At 39.1% G+C, this 23,118-nt stretch overlaps 2 pseudogenes; both read left to right on the forward strand.

Moving 5' to 3' along the window:
- The first annotated feature begins 1,661 nt into the window (after positions 1-1,661).
- On the forward strand, positions 1,662-3,022 carry LOC127131586 (plasma membrane ATPase 4-like; annotated as a pseudogene).
- A 15,254-nt stretch (positions 3,023-18,276) lies between these two features.
- LOC127128060 (transcription factor MYB88-like) lies at positions 18,277-20,389 on the forward strand (annotated as a pseudogene).
- The last annotated feature ends 2,729 nt before the right edge of the window (positions 20,390-23,118 follow it).

Raw genomic sequence — 23,118 nt, forward strand, 5'->3', positions numbered from 1 at the left:
ACAAATGGTTTAAATCCAAGGGCTCATCTCCTTTCCCGTGTTTTCTGAATTTTGGTTCCTAGCAGTGGGAACCTTCTCCTGGACTGGTTAAGGAATCCATAAAAGATATGCTCGGTGCATTCTCAAAAGCTACTCCACATTCCAATAAATGGGCCAAAGCTTGGCATGAAGGGGCATTGTCCAATACCACAGTGATGTCCCATTACACTTTAAGAGGTTTCCTAGACATTGCAGCAGTTTGGTGTTGCTGCTGTCGCCGGATACTTCCGTTCGCAAATACAACTGTGATTTGATACAACCATCAATAAAATCAAAAGGCAAAGGGGCATCGTTCAGTTATATAAAAACGAGTTCTGATGACAACAATGAATCCAAGGGTAAAGGCTAATCGACTGCTAGAGTCAGGGTCCTACAAAAGTTGTAAAAATTACAAAAGCAGGCCAAGTAATGCTGCTCTATCCTCATGAAACTCCCGACTCAAGTTCTTTAGATGATTTCCAACTTTATGAATTCAAAACATCATCAGATGAAAATTGTCCAGAATCAAGCCGAAGTAGTTTATCATACGTTTCCGTTCCTGAGGAGGATTACCTTGGCAATGTAGGTCCTAAAATACGACTTTCAAGTGGACGTCGTTCAGTGGTTGAGGATACATCTTTTTCTGGATCAATGCAACACAACATTGGTGATGATCTCAGGATGAGTCTTTCTTCTGCGGTTGCAAGGAAAATGCTTGGTATACAATCTGAAGCTGCTTGCTTTGAAAAGGACACGTTAGAGAATAGGATGAGCACTCAATCTGCTTTCAGTAATATGATTGAATCATTGGATTAAGAAACTGCTGAGCTGACTTCAAATGAGGGTATGAATCCATCATCCCACAGTCGTCGATTTAGCTTCAACTTAAGTCGAATCGGAAGAAGTTTCAGTTTTGAGGAAGGCCCTGTGGTTTCATAATTTGGTTCTAAGTATGTTTCTTCAAAGTCAGAATCTTCTATTTGTTGGGAAAATCCAAGCAAAGGAAAGATGAATAGCCAACTACAATCAACAGGCTGTCATCGGTTCGTCAGCAGCTAGCAGTAGCAAATAAGAGTGTCGATGGTGGTGTAAATGTGGTGCTTGCTGAAAAGGAAAAGGAAGGAACGGAAATGGATATGGCCAAACTAGAATTGGATTTCATGGGGACGTCTGTAATACATTGGCTGACTTAAAGTAGTTTCAGTTTAATTGTCGCGTACAATTACGTCAATATGGCCTCTCCCAGTTGGTTTATTGCTCCAGCAGGAAGTTAAAGCAAACATACTCATCACGGCATCCATGCCGCATACAATCTGCACAAACAATCCACATACGCAAACTTCAGCATATCCTACATAATTCTCTCCAGTGGGACACCAACAAGTTCAAACAGTGAGAACTTCGGCGCCGGTTAAAACAAAGACAACAATGCATAAACCAGTCCCCATACATTCAACCTGTAACCTACGAGTAAATCACACATTACAACATCAATCATCAACATCCACTTAGAAACTTAACAGACATAGCAGGAAGTTCATGGTATGAGATAAGTAGTTACTTATCTGATTGTTTAGCCACTGGCCAAGACAATCGAAATCCTCACACTGTCTATGGATTACCAAACCACCAATTAAACAGAAATGGAAGAAATGGAGGTAATGGTGAGACTCCTCGAGGTCTAAAAAGCAGGAATAGGTGATGGTTTTAGTGAAACATAAACAAAATCTCAGGTTATTAGTTCTGAAGATGACTCGTCTCGAATTTGCATGCAGTTGAAGTACAAGCCTCCTTGAAGGAAAATTCAACATCCTCGTTCAAGCCGGTGCACAAGGATGTGTTTTAATATCAGCACATGTTAGAACTAAACTGGATTTAAACCTTCAAACAAAACAATAGGCATGACAGTGCTGAAACTGTTCGGAGAGCTCTTCATCTTGGTGCCAATGTTAAGGTGATTACCGGTGATCAACTTGCCATAGGAAAGGAGACTGGGAGGAGACTTGGGATGAGATCTAATATGTACCCACCTGTTACCGTGCTTGGACAAGACAGAGATGCGAGTATTGCTGCACTTCCAGTTGAGGAGCTGATTGAGAAGGCATATGGATTTGCTGGGGTATTTTCAGAGCATAAATATGAAATTATAAAGAGGTTGCAAGAAAGGAAACACATTTATGGAATAACGGGGGATGGTGTTAACAATGCTCCATCTTTTAAGAAGACCGATATTGGAATTGTTGTTGCCAAGGCCACAGATGCCGTAAGAGGTGCTTCTGATATTGTCCTTGAAGAACCCGGATTGAGTGTTATCATCAGTGTCGTCTTAACTAGTAGGGCTATTTTCCAAAGAATGAAAAAACTACACGATCTACGCGGTATCTATCATTATCCGCATAGTGTTTGGCTTCATGTTCATTGCACTGATATGGAAATTTGACTTCTCACCTTTCGTGGTCTGGATTATTACCATTCTTAATGATGGAACGATCATGACAATTTCAAAGGATAGGGTGGTTCCATCTCCTTTACCCGATAGCTGGAAATTGAATGAAATTTTTGTTACTGGGATTGTTCTTGGAGGTTATTTAGCTCTGATGACCTTAATATTCTTCTGGGCAATTAAAGAAAATCAATTCTTCCCTGACAAACTTGGAGTTAGGCACCTGAATCATGATGAAATGATGGTTTCTTTGTATCTTCAAGTCATTATAGTTATCCAGGCTTTGGTATTGGTGACCCGTTCTCGTGGTTGGTCGTTTCATGAATGCCCTGGAGCCCTATTAGTCATTGCTTTCCTCATTGTTCAGCTGATTGCTACATTAATAATAGTATAGGCCAACTGGGGATTTGCAAAGGTACAAGGAATTGGTTGGGGTTGGGCATGAGTAATCTGGCTCTACAGTATTGTCTTCTACATTCCACTGACATGATGAAATTTGCCATGCCATACCAACAACTGCAGTGTAACCATCTTCCAAGGATTGTGTTCCAAATGAGTTAGAATTAACTGAAAGTTTTTTTCAAATAATGTGTGATGGCATGTCTACACCGAATTTAACGTGACAGCGGTAAGCAACCTTATGCAGTAGGGTCGGTAATGCTTCGAACACGTTATCAAAACATCCCAAAGAAATAAACAACGCATGTGCAGACTTAACTTTAGATTGACGATCAACATCTTCAATTAAACCACTGCAGTTTGTGACAGCACTAATGCTCTCCTCTAGAAGCCCTTCAACATTATTAGGATAGACAGCGGAGAAAGTGTTGAGTAAAGATGATTGAGCTTGTTCAGTAGATGCTGCAGCTAGTAAACCTTTCACTTTCTCTACAGTAGTGAACTCTTTAAGGACCGTCTTGTAGCATGGTTCACAAGTTAAACAGCGAACCAATACCACACAAAACCGGAAGTAAACCTGCAACGCGAAAAGCCACATTACAACCAACATGCCGATTAACACCATTTAACAAAAATTACTAACACATTTTTCACTTAACTCGAGTTCCCATTTTTAACATAGCTAAACACGAGTTTCCACTAACTGATTTTGTCACTAACTAACTTTTTCCATATAACTCACTAACAAAATTCCATCTAACTGAGGAGCTAACAGAGTTAACCGTTTAACCACTTTCCTCTCCAAACTCACTAACAGTAACTGTTGCCCTAAAGGAGCTACCCGAATTGCCCGATTCGGTTAACCATCCCCAACTCTATAAATTCATCTCTCACCCTCATTCATGAGTTTGGTACATGATTCCTGCAAACTCATCCCCATCCCTCACTATTCGCTCAATTACCGTAACTGTTAGAGCTTCAACATCATAAGCTCTAATCAGTTGAGCTTTAATCTCCATCACATCACTCCTTCGCTCGAACTCACGGTATAATCCCACAGCTCATGAGAAGTTTGAAGAAGAATAAAAGTGAAAAAGAAAAGAATTATGAGACAAAGAGGAGAAGGATTTGAGAACTCGGAGTAACGTACCTGGAATTTCGGTGACCTCTGTATCGGTAAGTTCCCTTGTCTTCGCCATTTGGCCTCATGTTAGCTACCTAGAGGTAGAAGAGGAATAAGGGAGTCAAATCCCTAACATGTGAAGCTTTGACTCTGAGAGAGTGTAATTTAATTTCAAGTCTCAGGTTTAGGGTTCTTGGTCTATAGGCTTCGATTCAGGTTGTGTAAGGAGAATTGGACCTCTTCATGGAGATTTTCGAAATCAGAGGAGAAAGATGAAGGGATTAGTCTGATAATTTTAGGCATCTCTAGTTCCACCGCTGCCGAAGCCGACCTCCGGCGCGACGGAGAAAATGGAGCTCCGGCGAGTAGAGTTTGAGTTTAAATCTCTGGTTTTTGGATTTACCGCGCGGGTTTAACCCGTTCCCTTACATCTTGCTGACACGTGGCCCCTTTCCATTGTTTTAGTTTTGCTAATCATAATTAATTAGAAAGCTTGGATTTAGAAACAGTAGTTTATTAGGAATTATTAGATTTTGATTAGATGATAATTAACTTTGGGTATAAATTTGATTAATTTTAGAATTTGGATTTAATTGAATTTTAGATTAAATAGATGAATCTTTTAAGAAATTAGAAATACCATTAGGATTAAATAATTTTAGGATTAGAAGTAATTAGATAATCTCTTAGAAACTAAAATTGTTTAGAATTTAGAATCAATTTCGATTAGGATTAGAATTTTAATTAAATGTTCATAATTGTCAAATGATTGTTTTGCCCTTAGTGTAGAAATAGTCCAACTTTTGCATGTTCCCATCGTTTTGGCTTTGAGAAAATATTTCAAATAAACATTAACCCTTTAGGTAGTTGTACATCCACTTTCAACTAATTTTTCTCACCGATTAAGTTGATCAAAGTACGCTTTGATTGACTAAGTCCTTTGACTGTGCTTAATTCCCAAAGTTTAGTCAAGTGATCAAAAGACCCTTGATCACTTGATAAAGCAAGTCCTTGTGATCAAGATGCTGGATATTGGATCTCCAAGTTCAATCAAGATTCAAAGATCAAGATCGAGAGTTCGAGTTATGCAAATCAGTACAAGACAAGACTACCATTCAAGCACTACAAATGTCAAAATTCAACACTTGTTAATCATGAGCCAAGTTGTGTGCCATGAGTCTTAAGTAACAGAGAAGGAATGGAACTGGAGTTTTCCTACCCCCATTCTGAATATCTTTGGGTGCAGGACGAATGATCTGTTTGCTCATCGTATTTGTAACACCCTTTTTAAAATACCCCAAACTTTTAAATTAAAACAACAAAATATAAATCAGAGTAAATATGCAATTAAGGGTGTCACACTTGACACTTCACACCATTCATCAAAATAGCTTGTCATGCTCATTTATAAATCAAATTAAGACATTGCACAATTCGCAGCGGATAGAAGATCTAACAGTATGCAAACCATGTAACACATTACATGTAAAACTGTTCAACAACCAACAAATGAAACAAGGTAAAACATCCCGTCCCGATGTTACATCTACCAGAGCATGACCCACTAAGGAACTACACTAGACTCCAAGCACTAGCTTCTACTCAATCACTGCTCGTTACCTGAAACATAGTTGTAAGGGTGAGTTCCTCAATCGATATAATAAGCATTATAAAATATCATGTAATGCTAAGTAATTTAACACATATCATCACCCTAATCAGATTACACATTCAGCAACGGCAACATCAACTCATAATCATAATCATACTCAACACCAACACAAAACAACACGTATAATATTGGAATACATCCATTCATATTATACGCCATACATACATTATGCAATGAGACTCCATGCATGCGGTACCGACTATTCGTGAACATATAGTTCAACCTCACCGATCAAATCCAGATACGGCTATCAAGCTCACTAGTCCCACTCATTTGAGACCTAGTGACTCACTCACTAATTCCTCACCATGGGAATTAGCTACCACCCTGAAGGCCATGCTATGCACGCTAATCACCTAGCATGCAAACATCAACAACAATCCATAATAATTCACTCACTAATTCCTCACCATGGGAATTAGCTACCACCATAAAGGCCATACTATGCACGCTAAATCACCTAGCATGCAACCAACAACAACAATCCAAGATGGACATATGCTCACACTCTAAGCCATAAACAGTCCATTCACAATTGCATACATAACAGATACATTCAAAGCATTATGCATACAATCATACATCATCAGCATATTTATCCCAGAATCACATCATGTCAAATAATCAATCACAGTATTAGCACACTCTACTAATACCTACACTACTCAAAACAACGGGAAATGGTCCCTACTATAGCATACATCAGCTAAATTACATTACTCAGCTGAAACGACCAAAACTGTACAACAACAGCTCAGAAAAATCACAATTCTGCCCATACGCGTATGGCCCATTTTCTAGCCAAACCCATACGCGTATTGGCCTGTCCCATACGTGTATGCTACGCGTACCACTTCCTCATACGCGTACCAACAGAGACAAAACTACGTTAAAATCATCATCTTCCTCATCCATACGCGTATGCCTCACCCTATACACGTACCAGGCCATCTCATACGCGTATTGCCTAGTGCCATACGCGTATGACCAGAACCAGAATTTCCAGATCTACTATGGGTTTTCTCTGCTACGAGGTTTCCCAAATCCAACCTTCCACAGTCCAATTTTTACACAGAATTCATTCATATCATCTAACACGAATCATACCCTATTCAATTTCACAAATTCTAACATTATTCCATCTAATTCTTACGAATCTTCTCCCATTATAACCCATATCTCGTTCATCCATCAGTTCCCAATTTACAACATTCATCATTCCAATTAGGGACAAATCAATGGCTTATCACTACCCATTACATGTTAACCCATAATACCCATTAAACGACGATAAACCCCCCTTACCTGAGTTAATCCGGCAACCTTTTGCTTCCAGCTTTTTCCTTTCTTCAACCCTCGTTCTCTTGCTCTTTGCCCTTTTCCACTTTAGAGTCGTTTCTCTGTTTTCACGTGAAAACCCCCTTTTACCAAATGGGACCTTTTTATTTCCAACTCTATTATTCCAATAATAATAATAATAATAATAATAATAATAATAATAATAATAATCCAATAATAATAATCCAATTATTTAATTAAATTAATAATATACTATTAACTTAAATTAAATAATTATCATATTTTATCGGGGTGTTACAACTCTCCCCCACTAAAAGAGTTTTCGTCCTCGAAAACATACCTCCAGCAAATAACTCTGGATAAGACTCCTTCATCTGACTCTCAAGTTCCCAAGTTACATTGCCACCTGCTGGTCCTCCCCAAGCTACCTTTACCAAAGCAATCTCTTTACCCCGCAACTGCTTCAACTCTCGATCCTCGATCCTCATAGGTGATGTTTCAACAGTCAGGTTATCTCTCACATGTACATCATCTACTTGGACCACATGCGACGGATCAGGAATGTACCTCCTCAACTGAGACACATGAAAAACCTCATGCAAATTTGCAAGTGACGGCGGTAAAGCGATACGATAGGCTACCTCCCCTATCCTCTCCAAAATCTGATAAGGACCAATAAATCGAGGTGTCAACTTCTTCGACTTCAAAGCTCGACCAACCCCAGTTATCGGAGTAACACGAAGAAACACATGATCTCCCTCTTGAAACTCAAGTGACTTCCTCCTCTTGTCGTGATAACTCTTCTGACGACTCTGAGCAATCCTCATCTTCTCCTGAATCATCTTAATCTTTTCCGTAGTTTGTTGAACAATCTCCGGTCCAACCACAGCACTCTCACCGGACTCATACCAACATAAAGGTGTCTGACATCTCCTACCATACAAAGCTTCAAACGGTGCCATACCAATGCTCGAATGAAAACTATTGTTGTAGGTAAACTCAATCAAAGGCAAATGACAATCCCAAGCACCTCCCTTTTCCAAAACACAAGCCTTCAAAAGATCCTCCAGTGACTGAATCGTCCTCTCAGTCTGACCATCAGTCTGCGGATGATATGCAGAACTCAATCTCAGCTTAGTTCCCAAAGCCCTCTGCAAACCTTCCCAGAACTTCGATGTAAATCTAGGATCTCTGTCCGAAACAATACTCGACGGAATACCATGCAAACTTACAATTTTCTTGATATACAACTCAGCTAATCTCTCTAACGGATAATCCATTCTGATCGGAATGAAATGAGCCGATTTTGTCAATCTGTCAACAATCACCCAAATAGCTTCAAAATTCTTAATTGTCCTCGGTAAACCAGAAACAAAATCCATACTGATACTATCCCACTTCCACTCTGGGATAGCCAACGGTTGCATTAGCCCAGACGGCTTCTGATGCTCAATCTTTGACTTCTGACAAGTCAAACAAGAATAAACAAAACTCGCAATTTCTCTTTTCATTCCTGGCCACCAAAATAACTTTTTCAAATCATGATACATCTTCGTAGCCCCAGGATGAATACTCAAACCACTACGATGTCTTTCCTCAAGAATACTCTTCTTAAGTTCGGTAACATCCGGAATACACACCCGATTACCAAATTTCAAAACACCATTCTCATCAACTCTCACCTTGACCTTGATTCACTAGAGTCAACTTATCAACCAAAAGCACATCGGATTTCTGACCCTCTCTAATCTCATCCAGAATACCACTCGTTAACTTCAACATTCCCAATTTAACACTATTGTGAGTACTCTCACACACCAAACTCAAGTCTCTAAACTGCTCAATTAAATCCAATTCCTTAACCATTAACATAGACATATGCAATGATTTCCGACTCAATGCATCAGCCACTACGTTTGCTTTACCCGGATGGTAATTCAAACCAAAGTCATAATCCTTCAGAAACTCTAACCATCTCCTCTGTCTCATATTCAGCTCTTTCTGATCGAACAAATACTTTAAACTTTTATGGTCACTGAAAACCTCAAATCTTGACCCGTACAAGTAATGCCTCCATAACTTCAGAACAAATACCACAACTGCCAACTCTAAATCGTGTGTCGGATAGTTCCTCTCATGAACCTCCAGTTGTCTCGAAGCATAAGCTACAACCTGCTTATTCTGCATCAAAACACCACCCAAACCCAACAATGAAGCATCACAGTAACCTCAAATGGTTCCGACGGACTTGGTAATATCAGAATATGAGCAGTAGTTAACCTTCTCTTTAACTCTTGGAAATCTTCTTCACATTTTGAGTCCCAAACAAACGCTTGCCCCTTTCTAGTCAACATCGTCAACGGTAACGCCAACTTAGAAAATCCCTCAATGAACTTCCTATAATAACCTGCAAGTCCAAGAAAACTCCTTATCTCAGAAACTGACTTCGGAGCTTCCCACTTAGATACCGCTTCTATCTTAGAAGGATCAACAGCAACACCACCTCTTGAAATCACATGACCAAGAAAACTAACCTCTTCTAACCAAAATTCACACTTAGACAGCTTAGCAAATAACTTCTTTTCTCGTAGAACTCCTAAAACCATTCTCAAATGCTCAGCATGCTCTTCTTCCGATTTCGAATACACCAAAATATCGTCAATAAACACCACAACAAACTTGTCTAGGTAAGGATGGAAAATCCTATTCATATACTCCATAAATACTCCAGGCGCATTAGTCACACCAAAAGGCATTACAGAATACTCATAATGTCCATACCTTGTTCTGAAAGCAGTCTTCTGAATATCCTCAGTTTTCACACGTAGCTGATGATAACCCAATCTCAAATCTATTTTGCTGAACACACTCGCACCAACCAACTGATCCATCAAATCATCAATCCTCGGCAAAGGATACCGATTCTTGATCGTCACTTTATTAAGTTGCCTGTAGTCCACACACAATCTCATAGTACCTTCTTTCTTCTTAACCAATAACACTGGCGCGCCCCACGGTGACACACTCGGACGAATAAATTTCTTATCCAACAGATCTTCCAGCTGACTCTTCAATTCAGTTAACTCAACAGCAGACATACGGTACGGAGCCATCGATATCGGCCTAGTACCAGGTACCAAATCAATCGAGAACTCAACTTCACGCTCTGGTGGTAATTCATTCACTTCTTCAGGAAACACATCAGGAAAATCACACACCACGGCTAGATCGCAAATCACCAGTTTATCTTTAGCCTCCAAAGTCGCTAACAGCATAAATAACTCTGCCCCATCTGCTACTGCCTCATTCACCTGCCTTGCTGATAGAAACAAACTCTTTCCTTCCTCAATCTCAGGAAAGATCACCGTCTTATCAAAACAGTTGATATAAAGTCGGTTAAACACCAACCAGTTCATACCCAGGATAACATCAATCTGCACTAGTGGAAGACACACGAGGTCCATCCCAAAGTCTCTACCAAAAATACTCAAAGGACAATTTAAACAAACTGAAGTAGTAGTCACTGAACCCTTCGCAGGAGTATCAATCACCATACTACCATGCATCTCAGATATCTCTAATTTAAGTTTCACAGCACAATCCAAAGATATAAAGGAATGAGTCGCACCTGTGTCAATAATAGCTACAAGAGGAAAGCCATTAATATAACACGTACCTCGGAACAAACGATCATCTGCAGAAGTCTCAGAACCCGATAAAGCAAAGACCTTGCCTCCCGACTGGTTCTCTTTCTTCGGCTTAGGACACTGTGGGCTAATATGACCCACCTCTCCACAGTTGAAACAAGTCATAGTCTTCAACCGGCACTCTGCAGCCAAGTGACCACCTTTTCCACACTTGAAACACTTCTTCTCAGTACTGGTACACTCATGGATACGATGTCCAGCCTGACCACATCTGAAACACTTAGCAGGGGCACTGGAGTCTCCCCCACTAGGTCTCTTCATCCCACTCTGTCTCTGGAAACCCTTGCCAGCTGCATACGGTTTTCCACGATCATTCTGATTCTTACCTTTCCTATCAACCCTCTGCTGATAGCTCTCCGCTCTGGCCTTGGTATCCTGTTCAAAAATCCTGCAACAGTCAACCAAGTCAGAAAACACTCTAATCCGCTGATACCCAATAGCCTGCTTGATCTCGGGACGTAACCCGTTCTCAAACTTCACACATTTTGAAAATTCCCCAGTAGCCTCATTATAGGGAGTGTAATACTTCGACAGCTCTGTGAACTTAGCAGCATACTCAGTAACAGACCGGTTGCCCTGCTTCAATTCTAAGAACTCTATCTTTTTCTTTCCTCTGACATCCTCGGGAAAGTACTTCCTCAAGAATCTCTCTCTGAACACCGCCCAAGTGATCTCAGCACCCCCAGCAGCTTCCAACTAAATGCGGGTAGCAACCCACCAATCATCTGCTTCCTCTGACAGCATATGCGTACCGAACCTGACCTTCTGGTTATCGGCACATTCAGTCACTCGGAAGATCCTCTCAATCTCCTTCAACCACTTCTGAGCACCATCTGGATCGTATGCTCCCTTGAACATTGGAGGATTGTTCTTCTGGAACTCACTCAGTTGACGAGCAGCTCCCAAGCCCACAACATTCGGATTCCCTCCAAGTACTCCAGCTAGCATACCCAGAGCCTCAGCAATCGCAGCATCGTCTCTACCTCTTCCAGCCATTCTATTCTGAAAGTCCAACAAGCTAAAACAATAAGTACTGATAGGGTTACACAACACCTATCCCGTACAGGGGAACAAAATAATTACGACTCGACTCGACCGACTATGCTCTGATACCACTAATGTAACACCCTTTTAAAATACCCCAAACTTTTAAATTAAAACAACAAAATATAATCAGAGTAAATATGCAATTAAGGGTGTCACACTTGACACTTCACACCATTCATCAAAATAGCTTGTCATGCTCATTTATAAATCAAATTAAGACATTGCACAATTCGCAGCGGATAGAAGATCTAACAGTATGCAAACCATGTAACACATTACATGTAAAACTGTTCAACAACCAACAAATGAAACAAGGTAAAACATCCCGTCCCGATGTTACATCTACCAGAGCATGACCCACTAAGGAACTACACTAGACTCCAAGCACTAGCTTCTACTCAATCACTGCTCGTTACCTGAAACATAGTTGTAAGGGTGAGTTCCTCAATCGATATAATAAGCATTATAAAATATCATGTAATGCTAAGTAATTTAACACATATCATCACCCTAATCAGATTACACATTCAGCAACGACAACATCAACTCATAATCATAATCATACTCAACACCAACACAAAACAACACGTATAATATTGGAATACATCCATTCATATTATACGCCATACATACATTATGCAATGAGACTCCATGCATGCGGTACCGACTATTCGTGAACATATAGTTCAACCTCACCGATCAAATCCAGATACGGCTACCAAGCTCACTAGTCCCACTCATTTGAGACCTAGTGACTCACTCACTAATTCCTCACCATGGGAATTAGCTACCACCCTGAAGGCCATGATATGCACGCTAATCACCTAGCATGCAAACATCAACAACAATCCATAGTAATTCACTCACTAATTCCTCGCCATGGGAATTAGCTACCACCATAAAGGCCATACTATGCACGCTAAATCACCTAGCATGCAACCAACAACAACAATCCAAGATGGACATATGCTCACACTCTAAGCCATAAATAGTCCATTCACAATTGCATACATAACAGATACATTCACAGCATTATGCATACAATCATACATCATCAGCATATTTATCCCAGAATCACATCATGTCAAATAATCAATCACAGTATTAGCACACTCTACTAATACCTACACTACTCAAAACAACGGGAAATGGTCCCTACTATAGCATACATCAGCTAAATTACATTACTCAGCTGAAACGACCAAAACTGCACAACAACAGCTCAGAAAAATCACAATTCTGCCCATACGCGTATGCCTCATGCCCATACGCGTATGGCCCATTTTCTAGCCAAACCCATATGCGTATTGGCCTGTCCCATACGTGTATGCTACGCGTACCACTTCCTCATACGCGTACCAACAGAGACAAAACTACGTTAAAATCATCATCTTCCTCATCCATACGCGTATGCCTCACCCCATACGCGTACCAGGCCATCTCATACGCGTATTGCCTAGTGCCATACGCGTATGACCAGAACCAGAATTTCCAGATCTGCTATGGGTTTTCTCTGCTACGAGGTTTCCCAAATCCAACCTTCCACAGTCCAATTTTTACACAGAATTCATTCATATCATCTAACACGAATCATACCCTATTCAATTTCACAAATTCTAACATTATTCCATCTAATTCTTACGAATCTTCTCCCATTATAACCCATATCTCGTTCATCCATCAGTTCCCAATTTACAGCATTCATCATTCCAATTAGGGACAAATCAATGGCTTATCACTACCCATTACATGTTAACCCATAATACCCATTAAACGACGATAAACCCCCCTTACCTGAGTTAATCCGGCAACCTTTTGCTTCCAGCTTTTTCCTTTCTTCAACCCTCGTTCTCTTGCTCTTTGCCCTTTTCCACTTTAGAGTCGTTTCTCTGTTTTCACGTGAAAACCCCCTTTTACCAAATGGGACCTTTTTATTTCCAATTCTATTATTCCAATAATAATAATAATAATAATAATAATAATAATAATAATAATCCAATAATAATAATCCAATTATTTAATTAAATTAATAATATACTATTAACTTAAATTAAATAATTATCATATTTTATCGGGGTGTTACAATATTCACCTCTATTCATAGGCTTTAGCACAACTCGATTCAAGTTGATTAACAAGCCTCTTCATCATTCAAAGACAACCCTTCATCATGGGAAGCTGCAAGGAAATTCAAATTCAACACTCATCGATCACGATGCGAATTGCACGTCATGAGCCTTAAGTAGTAGAGAAGGAATGAGACTGGAGTATTCCTACCCCCATCCTGAATATCTTTGGGTGCAAGACAAATGACCTGTTTGCTCACTGTATTCGCCTATATTTATAGACTTTAGTGAAATTTAAATCGAATAATTGATAAGTCTTTCTGCATAGATTAAAGCACAAACATGAAGATCAGACTGAAGATCAGACTTCCAACCGTTCAGGATTTCTCTTTCTATCCTTTTGTTCTCCCAGTAAAACTAAAACCATTTTGTAAATAAACTAAAAAACAATTAACCCTACGATTAGGATTGTACGATACGCGCCTTAAGCAATGGAGAAGGAATGGGACTTAAGTATTCCTACCCCCATTCTGAATATCTTTGGGTGCAGGACGAATGACCTAGTTGCTCACTGTATTCACCTCCATTCATAGACTTTAGTACGATCTGAATCATGACTCTCATTTCGAAATAAAATCAAACTCACCTCATCAAACTCAGTTTTGCCTTTGGGCTTCTTTTTTAGTTTAAAACCTTTTCAGAAAGGACGTGTTACTTCCGTCCTACCGTGAACGACGCTTAAGCCTCAATGTGCGAGCAAGCCATGTTTAACTGCTAGAGTGCGATCCGATTTCATCCATTCTACAGTAAATAGGCAGACGCTTAAAGCTCTCATGCTCAAGCATACAAGTCAGTCGACAGTAGAACGTGAACGTTAATAATGTCTACTAAAAACAACTAACACATTAATCCTAGCTCCACGAACTACGGAGCTTTGATTCCCTCATTGCATGAATGAGGATACGTAGGCACGAGGGCCCAAATCCTTGGCGAGCACAATTATCTATTCCCTTCACCTTTTCCACACTTATCTATTAACCCCTGTTTCCACCCTTTTGTGAGTAATCTTCAGATAATAACACCTATTCTTATGAAGAACATTCAAAACGGTTCCCATGGAATACCATGGATGTTTGGGGTGCTAATATCTTCCCCTTGCATAACTGACTTCCTTACCCATTTCTATTTCCCCCGGGTTTTATCAATGTTTTCCCTTCCCTTAGGGGATAAGTAAAGTTCGATGGCGACTTTGTTGTACCTTTGAGCGTGCGACGCGCTCGAGTATAATTCGCATAGCTTCAGACACGCCTAGGGGAGACATGATTACAGCCCATGATGGAAGTCTAATCCCTAAATCAGCACACTGCTCGAGGAGATCTCAAGGGTTTGTCTCTTGATTTCTGCTAGACAGCTGTCTAGAAGATCCAAAGTCAGACGGATGATGCCCCCACGTGTTGATCTATCTGATCTTCAAGAATACCAAGGGATTGGATCCTGAGGATTTCTGATTCAGATGACTCCTAACTGGTAGAAGTATCAGAGTCAGATCCAGATACCAGATGTTTATTTCAGAGCCTAATTTTTCTATTTCAGAGAAGCAAATTTGGTTTATTCCGGGCAAATTTCAATTTTTAAATGTTTCAGAATAAATGAGAATTTGTCTTCAGCGAGGGGTTTAGTGAAAATATCAACCCATTGATGGTCTGTATCAATAAATTTTAATGATATTACCCCTTTATGAACATAGTCTCTTATAAAATGATGTTTTATTTATATGTGATTAGCTCTGGAATGCAAGATAGGGTTCTTACTTTAACATATGGCAGCAGTATTATAACAGAAGATAGGAACGTTACTCTCAAAAATCTGAAGGTCTTTTAGTTGATTTTTCATCCAGAGCATCTGAGTAGTGCATAGTGAAGCTGATATATATTTTGCTTCTGCAATAGGCAGAGTGATGGTTGACTGTCTTTTGCTGGCCCAAGATATGAGATTGTTTCCCAAGAACTGACAGTTCCCAGATGTACTTTTACGTTCCATTCTGTCTCATGCATAATCTCCATCACAATATCCGGAGAGCCTATACTCTGATGTTTTCTCATACATCAGGCCAAGGTTAGGAGTTCCTTTCAGATACCTTAGGATTCTTTTAACAATTGTTAAATGAGATTCCCTTGGATCTGATTGGAATCTGGCACAAAGACATACACTGAAAAGAATGTCAGGACGAGTAGCCGTCAGATAGAGAAGAGAGCCTATCATACCACGATAGAGCTTCTGACAAACCTTTTGACTAACTTCTTCTTTCTCCAGAATGCAGGTTGGATGCATGAGTGTCTTTGCAGGTTTTCATTCTTCCATTTTGAATTTCTTCAGAATGTCTTTTATGTATTTTCTTTGATATACATAAGTAGCTTCTAAAGCTTGATTGATTTGAATTCCCATAAAGAACTTTAGTTCTTACATCAAGCTCATTTCAAATTCTGCCTGCATTAGCTCAGAGAATTCTTGACAAACAGAGGGGTTAGCTGAACCAAAAATAATGTCATCAACATATATCTGGAATATCATAAGATCATCTCTAATGTTTTTACAGAAGAGTATAGAGTCAACCTTTCCTCTAATAAAGTCATGTTCCAGAAGAAAGTTGCTTAATCTTTCATACCAAGCTCTAGGAGCTTGTTTTAGACCATACAATGATTTTTTTTTAGTTTAAAAACATGTTCTAGACATTTAGAATTTTCAAAACCTGGGGGTTGATGGACACACACTTCTTCTGATATATAACCATTAAGAAATGTGCTCTTGACATCCATCTGATATAATTTGATGGAATGATTTACAGCGAATGAAACAAGTAAATGAATGGATTCTAACATGGCGACTGGAGCAAAAGTTTCGTTGTAGTCAATGCCTTCTTATTGACTGTAACCTTGTGCCACCAGTCGTGCTTTGTTTCTGACTACTTCTCCTTTTTCGTTCAATTTGTTTCTGAATACCCATCTTGTTCCAATAATATGAGTTCCTTTAGGCTTTGGGACAAGATCCCAAACGTCATTCTTTGAGAATTGATCAGGTTCTTCTTTCATTGCCAGAACCCAGTCATTATCTTGAAGTGCCTTATCATAGGAAGTAGGCTCAATCAGAGAAACTAATCCTAGACGAGTTTCTTCAGATATTTTGAATGTTGACCTAGTTCTGACAGGTTTATCCTTGTTTCCCAAAATCAAATCTTCAGAGATGTTAGGGAGATTTCTTGATCTTTTCTAGATAGTTAAGATTTTAGTTGCATCTGGAATTTGTTTCTCAGTTTCTTCTAATGCTTTAGACTTTTCGTCAGAGCCTGCAAGAGTTATCTCCAAATCTGCAAGTTTCTCAACTATCTTTGACTTTTCAGGGTCAAGCTTATCATCAAATCTAACATGTATTGATTCCTCCACAATTTTGGTTTCTGTGTTGTATACTCTGTAGCCTTTAGAGCGTTCTGAGTATCCTAACATAATACCTTTTTGTGCTTTTAAATCAAACTTGTTCAGATGTTCTTTAGTGTTAAGAATAAAACATGAGCATCCAAAAGGATGGAAGTAAGAAATGTTGGGTTTTCTTCCCTTGCACAGTTCATAGGGAGTCTTCTCCAGAATAGGTCTTATAGAGGTTCTATTCTGAATATAACACGTTGTATTTACTGCTTCAGCCCAAAAGTGCTTAACCACATTTGTTTCATTGATCATGGTTCTGGCCATTTCTTGGAGTGTCCTATTCTTCCTTTCTATAACTCCATTTTGTTGTGGATTTCTAGGGAAGGAGAAATCATGTGATATTCCATTAGAGTCAAACAGTTCTTTAAAGATTTTATTTTTAAATTCACCACCATGATCACTTCTGACTCTGATGATTTTAGAGTTAAATTCGTTTTGCACTTTAGAACAAAAGCTAGTGAATACAGAGTGAGACTCGCTCTTGTGCTTTAGATATTTTACCCATGTCCAGCGACTAAAATAATCAACAATGTGTCATACCCTGATTTTGGCCCTGAAACTTTTTCCCATCAATCATTCGTTTGCATTCTTTTTTTTCATGACCCTTCCATCTGGTCATGATGCTACCCACCAACATTAGTTGTTGGACTTGCTACCACGACCAACCCATGTACCCTTTATGAACCCTTGTATGTATTCTTGGTTACCCTTTTTCTATTTTTCATCCACGGTTCCTTAATTTGAACATTAAACATTGTTCTATTTTGGTGACAGAGGATAAGATAGTGAGTGTGTTTTTCTGAAAAGTTAAGAATCCAAAGCAAACTCTTGAACTTTTTTTACTTCATAAATTGAATAGCTTTTTGTTTGTTAAGGTGGCTTTTGAGAATGGAATTTATGCTTATTACGGATCCCGTTTTTAAACTAACAAAAAAATAGTGAGGTTTTAAAAGGTTAATGAAAGAGAAAGAACGAGGGTTTATTCCTTTTTTGTTTGTTTTTTTAATTTTTAATTTTTATGTAACAAAAACAAATCACAAAAAGTTATTATCGTATATTATTATAAAGAAAGAGTGTTTGGCTTTAGCATGCAACTTGGCTCCTTGTAAAAAAGGAAGGAGCGTTTAAGAAAGAGAGAAAAATAATAACATTAACAAAATCATGCAAGATGTGAAGAAGCTGCAGAATCATAAGCAGAAGCAACTTGTGAATGAAGAATCTAAGAAGAGGGAGCGTCACATTGTCACGTGGACTCAAGAGGAGGATGATGTATTGGAATATTCTTCAAGAATTCATGGAACTGAAAATTGGGCTATAATTGCTTCTAAGTTCAAGGCTAAAACAACAAGACAGTGCAGAAGGAGATGGTACACTTATTTGAATTCTGATTTCCAGAAAATAAGGAGGTCACATATCCCTGATGATGCGGAAAAGATCAACTCCGCAGATAGATCACATAACAACAAGATTTCTGCAACTTGCCTGATCAAAATGATGTCTGCAATGTGAAGTTTGGTGGCTTCGCTCCAAACAACAAGATTTAAGGAACATTCCTTAAAAAGGATGAATCAAAGATAAACGCGTTAATGCAACAAGCCGAGCTTCTAACATAATTAGCTATAAAAGTTGATGCGGAGAACATGGACCAAAGTCTTGGAAATGCATGGAAGATACTTCAAGAGTTTATGAACAGAAACAAAGAGTCAGATATTCCTGGATACAAGATTCCCGATTTATAGCTCGTAGATCTTAAAGACTTATTGGAATAATTAAAGGACAGTAATAAGGAAATTCAACCATGTTGGAGGTACATGGAATTATATGAAGACTCTCCAAGAAGTTCTAAAGGATTGACTATTCTGCCTCATTCTGCTGCTGAGAATTTGAAATGCTCACTACATCAAGATAATGGAACTGAACTGAATTCAATGCAAATTGGAGATCAAAAGGGAGATGGAGGATGTGATCGAGTAGTTCTTTCTAGCGCAGCTATGAATCAACATATATTCACATCCTGTGAGGAATAGATAAACAATAATGGCATCGACATTGTTTCATCCCTGTCAACTCAGAGTTTAGTTCCCCTCTTCAATGTACACCTATGTTCAGATCCTTAACTGCAGCAATTCCAAGCCCACAATTTTCAGAAAGTAAAAGGAACTTCCTTATGAAAACACTTGGAACGGATTCTCCATCCCTCACCCAGAGAATAATAGCTGAATAATCTATGATGCCAAGGTATCTGCCTCTCCAACCTGAACCAATCTGCAATCTGGTCTTACGGTAGCGCCAATCCTGCAGGGTTTATCTCCAAACGAGCCATGTAGGAAGCACATCAATCCATAACAGTAGCAGGTGAAACCAACAGAATCCTGCAGCAAATCCAAAACTTTGCAACTATCATCGCCAACGGCAAGTGTCATCATGCGACTATCATAGCCTTGCATCAAACGCAACCAAAGCCCTGCGAAATCAAACCAAACCACACAACAGTCAATACCCAAAAAACCAAAAATCAAAAGGAGATTTTGCATGTGGTTCACATCAGGTTGCAGTTTTTGTTTCCAAAGCAGCATTTCATTTTATCCAAGGCGCGAAACTAAGTGATTACAAAGTGTCGGTTATGTTGAAGATGCAGGACTTCAAATTTGTGGCGATGAATTGGGGTCTATTGTTTGAGGACATGATGTAAAGGAGTTGAGATATAATGGTAAGATTGATGGCATTGTAGACAAGCTTTGTACATCAAACATCGATGGGATTAATAATGAGACTGATCTACCGGATAAAAAAACAACATATGTATGGAATCAAGAAATCCATGAAAGTCAAGCTAAAAGCCTCTGGGTTTTTGTTTGGGAAGCACTTCAAGACATGACTCTCATGATACTTGAAGTGTGTGCTATTGTGTCTCTGATTGTTGGCATTGCAACAGAAGAACGACCCAAGGGAGCTCATGATGGTATTGGAATTGTTGCAAGTATCTTGTTGGTCGTGTTTGTGACGAAAACAAGTGATTATCATCAATCATTGCAGTTCGAAATTTGGCAGCATGTGAAACCATGAGATCAGCCACACCTATATGTAGTGACAAAACCGGGACACTAACAACCAATCACATGACTGTTGTGAAAACGTTGCGTTTGTATGAGAAGCAAAGAAGTGAGCAACGAGACTTCTAGTCTATACTCTGAACTCCTAGAATCTTCTATGAAATTGCTGCATACCTCAATCCTTCAGGTTTTGGTTTCCCAAACAAGCCAAATGAGGCGCACATCAGTCCAATAATAATAACCATAAAACCATGCTTTTTTTTTACAAAGCCAGACATAAGCCTTTCCCAAAGAACCTTACACGACTCATGAAATCGACGCCGTAGAAAGATTGAGTCCCACGGTAAGTTCAGGTGTTACACAATGTGATGACAGTCACTTTGAAGATCTCCAAACTCTAATGAATCAGGTGATTAACATTGAGAGTTCCGTGGGTATGTCAACTCGCCATGCTAATGCCAAGACTGCTACAACACAACACACATAATTAGTAACTCTAAAACACATATTTTATTTCGTCTGAGTGAGTTTACAGTGGTAAATTCACCTGTTACCAACAATGAAGTTTTTGGAAATGGAAAGGATTGAAGGAGGGACCACAAGTTGAAAGAGGACAAAAATTCCCCAAGCAACTCCGTACTATGAAAGACTGTGAATTCGCTCCCGTGGTTCCGGTTGTTCACGCATATAAAGAGCATAAACCCTAATTTTGTGAAGGAGCTGATACTGTTCATAAAAGAAAAAAGATTAGATAGCGGCGAGAAGAACGTCAAAACCCTAATCAACGAAAGTAAAGGAGGAAAGTCTGAAGAACTCTATATCTTTTCACCGCCATTGGATGAAGCTCACACCGAAGGCAAGGGAGGCGTGTTTTGAGCGCACCGGTGGGAGTCGATTGGCGAAAGAGTGAGATTCAAGCGTCCGCGTGGGAATCGTCATTTGACCTCTTTTAAACGGTTTTGTTTGTCGCTTTCCTATCGGGTTCCATCTCTGTCATCGGCGTTCATTGTTGTCGCGGTCGTCCATTTTTTGGATCTCAGGTTCATCTTTTTTTTTCTTTGAAAATAATTTGGGTTTTATTGAAGGAAGAGACATTGTTTGTTTTTTTTATTTCATTCACTGCTGATTCCTCTTCAAATACCATTCCTGGCATTCATTCTTTCATTCAAAACGTTTAAAACCATTTATTGAATATTCGGTTACTGTTCCAATGGGACTTTTGTGGCTTCCCATTACAGCTACCTGTCATTATTGTTCTTAGCTAAAGCTAGCGGTAGCCGTTCCTAGTTACCCACGCCCAACATCCACGCGGCTAGGGTTTGTTCCTTGAATCGCCACCTCATTTTGGCCAACCTGGGGCGGGTTATTCATTGACCCGAATCTCCACAACCCAACGGATCATTGGGTTTAACTCGGCCCAAACGCTTGTGGCCCATGCTTTTTTTAGTTTCTTTATTTTTTTTATTATTTATTCTTTTTGATTTATTTGTTTATATGTTTGAGTCGCTGTTAAGGTAACAGCTGACCACCCGTGGCCGGGTGGAGGGGAAGATGTCTCATCTCCCCTTTTGTGGTGGGTTTGATCCTTGTGCATGTCATTTCCTATTTATTTCATCATTTTATCATTTTTGTTTATTATTTTCTCTTTTCATATTTTTATGTTTCATTCCCATTTTTCCGACACTTGTTGATATTAATGTTTGTCCTTAATTTACTTTATTGTTTAAACGTCAATTTTTAATCTATGGATTTCGCAATTCCCGTGTTATTTATCCATGATTATTTTTATCGATACATTGATAGTATTTCGCCGAATTTTGATTAGTCGTATATGACATTTCCATTATTGTCAATATGTGTAAACCGGCTTTGAGCACATGATCTAGGTTTTGTTTGCTTCTCAATTTCCATTTTCCTTGTACGTCTTTGCGTTATGCAACTTTGATTCGCATCCTCGCATCCCGATTTTAATCCGTGCATGTACCAATTTTACTTTTTTCGATTTCATTTTTAAGTGTGTTGTAAATATAACTTGTTGTATTTGTTATTTTCTTCACATGGCTTACTCTTGGGCCTTCTTACAATGAGACAGTTCTCTTGCACTTACACTCATGCATTATTTATTCGTTTGATTGGGCCCGACTTAGTTATTTATCTATCTTGAATCCCCATTCGACAAAATGTACCCCCATTCCCATGGCATGTAATAATTTTACTATTTTATTTCTTTATTTGCTTGACTGTTTAGTTAGCTACTAACACAAGAATAAAATCAACCATTTCCAAAAGATCAAAGATAAAACCTCGATCCAACGTCGAGTATTTTTCTCAATAAATAAATCCATCCATTTCTATCCATTCCATTTCTTTCAAACCATTTCATTCAAATCTTTCTCAATCGTTCATCAAATGCTTGATCCAACGTCAAGCCATTTTCACAAATAAAACTAAAAAAAAACTTAATTCATATTGAAGACCTTTTCAATAAAGATGGAAATGGAACATGGTGGATACCATGCATTCCTGAGACTAGGGTTCGAGATGGATGTCTCGCTTACCTTATCTCTCGCCATCATCCAAATTTATCTATTCTGTTCCTCCCAAACCTTCATTCAAAGTTCTTTCTCAACCGCTCATCAAATGCTTAATCCAACGTCAAGTCATTTTCACAATAAAACTCAAAATACTTAATTCCTATTTAACACTTTTCAATAAAGATGGAAGTGGAACGTGGTGGATACCATGCACTCCTGGGATTAAGATTCGAGGTGGATGCCTCGCCTATCTTAGCTCTCGCCATCATTTAAAATTG

Source organism: Lathyrus oleraceus, chromosome 3 (genome assembly GCF_024323335.1).
Source record: "Lathyrus oleraceus cultivar Zhongwan6 chromosome 3, CAAS_Psat_ZW6_1.0, whole genome shotgun sequence".
NCBI classification, from domain to species: Eukaryota; Viridiplantae; Streptophyta; class Magnoliopsida; order Fabales; family Fabaceae; genus Lathyrus; species Lathyrus oleraceus.